We start from the raw sequence: 7,090 nt of genomic DNA on the forward strand, positions 1-7,090 counted from the left end.
TACTTTGTCCAGAGCCAGTATAAGTAGTTGCAGTCAACAACTGCTGAAGATGAGCAAGCATGAGAGTTGCAAAAGATCATTGTTCAGGAATGGCCTTATTGTATTAGCAACGTACCTGAGAAGGTTTGTTCATTTTGATGATACAGGGATGAGCTTCATATATCAAGACTGGGCAAACAAATCTTGTGAGGCTTATCAAATATATCAACACCTGCATCGCAATCCCCATGATATTCCATTCAATCTTTGAATGAAAGGAGCAATAGACCTATTCACAGTGCATAGGGAAAGTAAACATCCTTGTACTGGATTATTTCTTTAAATTTCCACTGTTTGATGACCTAACAATGCAATAAACATGACTATCATTGACTTGATGAGTGCTATCCCCAGTTTATTTCATGTCCTGGAGCAGATGGTGACTGACAATGGACTATGTTATGTGGGTCAAAAAGTGTGGTACTGAACAAGCACAGCTGGTTAGACAGCATCCGAAGAGCATAAACTCTTCATCAGAAATGTGGGGGGTATCCCAAGGAGGCTGAGAGGGGGATGGAAAGGTGCCGAGTCACACTGCCTTCTTGAACTGTCCTACCTGTCCATCTTCCTTCCCATCTATCTTCTCCACCCTCCACTCCGACCTATTACCATCACCCTCCACCTTGATCTGCCTATCACATTCCCAGCTACTTTGCTCCCAGCCCCACTCCCCTCCCATTTCTCTCTCAGCCCCTTGTCCCCACCCACCCACATGCCTGATGAAGAGCTTATGCTCGAAACATCGATTCTCCTGCAATAAGGCCATTCCTGACCGGCTGTGCTTTTCCAGCACTACACTTTTTGACTCTGATCTCCAGCATTTACAGTCCTCACTATCTCCTACGGTGCACGTGTACTAAGTGGGGAGTAAATCATATCAATTCCCCACTATCCATTCTTAAACAGTCTAGCTGAAAGCATGTCTGCACAATCAAACCAATGATCATTAAATGTTGAGCAACAAAGTAAGACTATTTGCACAATTGCATTTTCATGCATTACCAATGGCGAAGGGATTATTATCCCTAGCATTATTTATATGCAGAAGGCAAGTGCACTTTGCCAAACAATCAATTGTCTAACCATTCTGAGACACAGGACATTCCTATTCAAAAACAGAGGAGAATGAAAGCAACAAGCAAGTAGGTGCAGAACTAGCAATGCTGTGCACTTGGCAGAGATTGTGATTTAGAAATAGAAATACAAATATACAACCCACAAGGTAATTGCTAATCATGGTGCTAAATTGTGAAGGAACAGATGCCAGCTCAGACCAATGTATGGCACACCAATCATTTATGAAGAAAATGAGGAAGCTTACTCTGACAATGATGATTGTGCAGTGATCTGAATGGCAGCAACCAGCAGCAAGACAACCTATTGTCAAACTCCTGCAACATTGAGTTGAGGATGCTACTTGTGACTTTAATAAAGAGCCATTTTGATAATACAGATGAGAAAATGTTCTGGGCAAAGTGGGCATGGATTTGAGGTGTGGCTGAATGTTCAATGACTTTGGACAGGAAAGGAAAGTCAAAATGGAGCAAGAGTTTGCAAAATTAAAAGAGAGAAGGTTGGAGCTTAGATGAAGAGAAGGTTGAGAGCAGGAGAAGACAGAGAGACTTGTGCCCAAAGAGAGTGAATAATAATATCAGCAACATGGAGGTCAGGAAGGAAAGATGGATTGGTTGGTTGCTTGATGTGAATAGTGTTGAGGGAGCAGATGGTTGAACACAGAGAGGGCTTGAGGGGAGAGTGAAGAAAATCTAGCAAAATATGTGAGTTCAGGGCTGAGTCAGAGGAAAACCTTAAAGGAAGTTTGGGCCATTGAGGGAAGCAGGGCATGTAGGGATTGCCCCAAATTTGGTGACAAAGAGTCCGTACGTTTCTTGCATGTTGTTGATGTGATTGGAGGAATTAGGGCGAAGGCTTTAAAAATAAGATGCAGTGGAGTAATGTAAGTGCACGGTGTTATCTTCACGTTCCAGGATTATTCTAAACAATGATCCATTTGGTACAAAAAAGCACAACCTGATTATGCTGGAAATGGTCCAGCTAGATCTCCTTTCTATCTGTTACCTCATGATCCCACCCTCAGCCTTGAACCTACCTTATTCTGTAACCTCCACTGATTGGCTTCTCATATGCCTGAAAGGGAAGCCGGTTAATCAGCTTGTTTCCATGTGGAGAACTGTTTGGTGTCACCTTATGCATAAAGTGGAGATAATACACAGCAAGGTGTGAGGAACTTTAACCTTCAGGTTCCACTTGACTGTCCCCCTCGAGCCAGCTAATTTCAAAGTAAGACCTACGACAAGAAGACAAAGTATAATTTTGGAAGACAGTCACAGATGTGGGCGTAATATTTTGTCTTCTAAACATAGGGGTTACTCTGGCTAAGCAGATGAAGTGCCCGTTATAGAATTTATCTGTTTTGCACTTCATTTGGATTCCAAAATAGGTACGTTTTTGATTTCACCAAATTGCTGCCCATCCAGTAAAAACAAAAAAATGTGACCTGGGTTACAGGCAGATTGGACTCTGAATAGTACCATCGGAGATTAGCCAGCACATGCAACAGGTTGTGGACTATATTGTACATTTGCTCTCTATCCTCATAAAGCAGCAATGCCCTTGTTCACTGAACTCAATGTCCCAAATAATCTGACTATAATTTATGGTTTCCATTTGTAAAGCATAATCAACCAGATACTTCTAGGAAATTTGTATAAGATTTCAATAATTCTACCAGGATCTATTATAGCCAACACTTTAAAATGCGTTGCAAGCCACAGATTCCCTGTACTGATTGTCAAGTAGCCTCTTACTGAAATAGAAAATAAATACCCCTCATCAAATTACCAAATCACAGTTTCAGCTTTGGACTGCATAACAATGCAGTAAAATATAAGTAAATGATTTAGACTATTCTTAAACCTATCCAGTCACCTAATCATGGCAGGCTGTGCATGTATAAAACATCATTCATTTTTAAATGCTCTGGAGAATAGGAATCATCATTTGCTACAGTACAAGGCTAACAGTGCTGTCTTTCACCACAGCCAACCATTACTGCTATCCTTTCCAGAGATGACAGAAACTCTTAAGAGTACAATAATACTTACTTTATGTGGGTGAGGTTAGGACTTCAATACTTCACAGAATGTGGAAGTTACATTGCAATAATGAAGAGAATGAAGCACTCAATTGTCTTGTGAGCTGTAAATGACCTAACAGGTTAGTCTATGCAAACCTATAAAGCGGAAAGGTTTTTAAAATATATTTCAGGGGATAAAAGAACTGCCTAACTTAATAGGCATGAAATCTTTAAGCTTAATTTTTGTGTGATGTGATGGGTGATTTCAAGTGCTATAACAGGAATTTGCTGTATACAGTATAATGATGATATCATCAGTTCCAAGAGGCAGTATTGCACCAAATAGGTTCTTTTAATAGTGAGTGAGTTAATCAATCACACATGTAGATCATTGGCCCAGCCAGTCCTATCAGCATTGGTGACAAGTCTTCGCAATGCAACCATCTAAACTAAAGTATTTATAATAGCTCAATGGAAAGAAGGACTTTTGATGCTGAGAGTCTGAACGAAGAACAGAAAATAGTGCAAATAAACTGGAGTGTGTCCAATATGGAAAAGAGAGAAAAAAACAATGAATATTTTGGGTGGTGCCTTTTGGATAAAATGTTAACTATCTTTTTCCCATGCTCAGAGATCTTCCGCCTAACACTAACATTTTAAGCTTTGCTTGTTTTTTTTTCACTTGTTCACTCACATTTTGTTTCTTTCAAATTAATTATCATAAAACTTTTCTATGGTTTGTTATATATTTTGTTCTGGCTATACTGTCTACGCCAAACCTGCCAAGAAATTCTGATCTGTGTTTTATAAATGCTTGTTTAAAGAAGGCAGTGATGTATATAATCTGATCCTTAGAGTTACTAAAATGTCCAAGGTGAATCATACTTTAGATTTTTTTAACAACATATGCATTCAGTTTGTGGTTAAATCCAATATTATCCTTTCCATGTTGGCAGTAAAACAGAACACATGCCACTGAATAAATTGAAAGATTACCACATCCCCACAAATGGATTTCAGTTCCATTTTAAAATGCTGCCAGAGTGTTAACAATAGAATTACTAAAAGCCTCCCATTTGCTTTTCACAGTGATGTGATTTCATGGTGATGTGTGAAGCCATATCCCAGCTTAGCTCACTTCAATATTTCACATTCAAATCCACAAAAAAATGAATCTATTAATCCTTTTCCATTAACATTTAATTGCCAGTTCCCCCCGTAAATGTGTTTTCGTGAAAGACACTTCAAAATGATCCTCTCAGCTAGCACCTCCATGTTCCTTTGTGAAACATTCATCAAATCCATTTGCTTGCAATGTGCCAGCATTATATCAGTGCTGAATGGTTCTTTAATTAGTCTTTGATGGAAACATGTTTATCTTTAGAAAGATGCATTGAATGCCTGCAATTCATTATAACCCTCATAGAATCCTTAGTAACAGGGCTTTTGCTACAAAATAAAGAATTTTGTGTAAGTTTTTGAACATATTGTGTCATGAGAGAGAGAGCATTATTATAAATGCAGTGCTGAAAATGGATGAACAAGCAGTTCAGATATGGCATGTACATTTACAAGCAAATATTCTAACAACTGTCTGCTTATCACATTGGTAGCATTATCTTTATCATTCATTATTGCAGAAAGAAACATTCAGACCTAAACAGGAAGTCATTGTATTTTTCTGTCACTTAGTTGAAATTAAAACATAGGAGCAGCTATACAGTATTAAAAGATTTGCCCTTTGTATAGCGAAGTGAAATCTGAACTTCTTATTAATATGGCTAATAATATATGCACAATATTTAATCAAGATTATCATCTCTGTGCACTTTATATTCCTGACACAAATTGTCCACTTGCCTCACAACATGCAGTGCGTTGATCATATGGAATGAATGTGGAGTGTTTGATCCAGCACAAGGTGAATAGCTTTTTTTTTAACCTTCCTGATAGGAAGCTTCAGATGTGGGGAGGGAGCAGGAAGGAAGATGAGACCCTCCTCATTGAGCTCACAACATCCACTGATTCGAACATCAAAATAAAGTTTACATTATTCTCATCTGGTTGCTATTAATATCAGGATAATTCAATACTTGAGTGACGTGAATTGAAATATGAAAGTCCTGATTTGCAGGAATAATGGAACCTCCCACTCTCTAAATATAAAAGACGGTCTCCATTTGATGCCTCATTTACCATGAGCACAAAGTCCGAGATGAAAACTGTGTCAAAACTGTGCCTCTCCTTAATCTTTTAAATACATAGAAAAGAATAACTGGGTGATAGATGATGTACCTTTCTGCTCAGTTCAAAGAAAACAAGTTTAAATTACATTAAATCCAAATCAACAATTGTTAATCAACCTCAAACAAGTACACGGTTATGATCTTCATTTATTGATTATTTATTTATTAAAATCATGCCAGTATCTTTCTCCCTGTGATTCTCTAAGTTATCTTGCTCTATACATAATGACATCACAAGCAGTTAGTGAAAAGCATAGACTGCATTTATATAACATCCTTAATATAATGTCCTAAAACATGACAATGAACTTGTTCACAGGTCTCAGCTCCTGTGCCAATGAGGAAGTACCTGAGAGGAATGTGGATAGCTGCATGACTTTCCATCTGATTTGGTTTGCCTCCTATCTTTCCCTCACCAGTAACTCCCTTGAATATACTCTTAGGTTGAGAACCTGCAATGTGCTATTTGATGATAAACGTGCTGCATACTTCATTCCTTTTTCAAGGCAACCATATGCTAAGTGCAGGAAATTCTGCTAAGCAAGGCACAATTATTTCCAGCCGATATCCAGTGACACTTGGCTATAGTTGCTGTTGAGCGTTTTCAACTGTGGCATTGAAAATGAGCTGCTGTCAATTGCAGTAATATACACTGATCTGTATGTTTTATATGACCTAAAGTATCAATATCACTCACTCAACCAGTAACAGAATCTTTCAGGTGTTGCTGCTTCTTTTCTTACTTGCCAACAAGTTGAAGACTTTAGTCTCTGCAGCACAAATCATTTTATATATGCTCGCATCAAGATAGTAATACGGTACCTTTTTAGACACAAAGAGAGGATAAATTAGACTTGAGTGGCAGTAAAAAATGAAATTGCATTTTGCCTTCTGTATGATTTTCTAATCCCTGAAATTGGAAATAAACCAGGAAAAGAGTGTGTAGGAGCTGCCAATTGGATTACCCATTTTCTAGTTCCTCTCAAGATGGATTACACTCCCGATGAAAGGTAGTTTCCAAGAAATCAACCACACTTAGATTCTTAGATTCATACGATGCAGAGAAGTCCCTTCAGCCCATCGGGTCTGCACTGACATAAGTACCACCAAAAATGCATTCATCCCTGTTTCCAGCACTTGTCCCCTATTCTTGAATATTATGATATTTTAAGTTCTCATCCAAATAGTTTTTAAAGGTTGCTGGTCTCCATGACCTTGTGAGGCAGGGCATTCCAAATTCCCACCGCCTGCTAAGTGAGAAAGTTCTTTTTACCCAAATCCCCTCTGAATCTTCTGCCACTTACTCTAAAATTCTGTCCTCTCAAGATGACCCTTCAACAAATCGGAACTGCTCCTCTCTATTCACTCTGTCCACACCCCTCATAATCTTATCCACCTCAATGACGTCCCTCCTCAGTCTTCTCTGCTGTAGAGAAAGCAGCCCAAGCTTATCTAGTGTCTCCTTATAGCTCAATTCCTCCATCCACTTTGGTTATCCACTTTGGTAGCAAGAACAGGAAGGCAGACTACTACCTCAATGGAATCAATTTATGTAAAGGGGCAGTACAGGAGATCTGGGGTGTTCTTGTACACCAGTCAATGAAGGCAAGCATGCAGGTACAGCAGGTAGTGAAGAAGGCTAACAGCATGCTGGCCTTCATAACAAGAGGAATAGAGTATAGAAGCAAAGAGGTGCTTCTACAGCTGT

The sequence above is a fragment of the Chiloscyllium plagiosum genome, chromosome 5 (assembly GCF_004010195.1).
Source record: "Chiloscyllium plagiosum isolate BGI_BamShark_2017 chromosome 5, ASM401019v2, whole genome shotgun sequence".
NCBI classification, from domain to species: Eukaryota; Metazoa; Chordata; class Chondrichthyes; order Orectolobiformes; family Hemiscylliidae; genus Chiloscyllium; species Chiloscyllium plagiosum.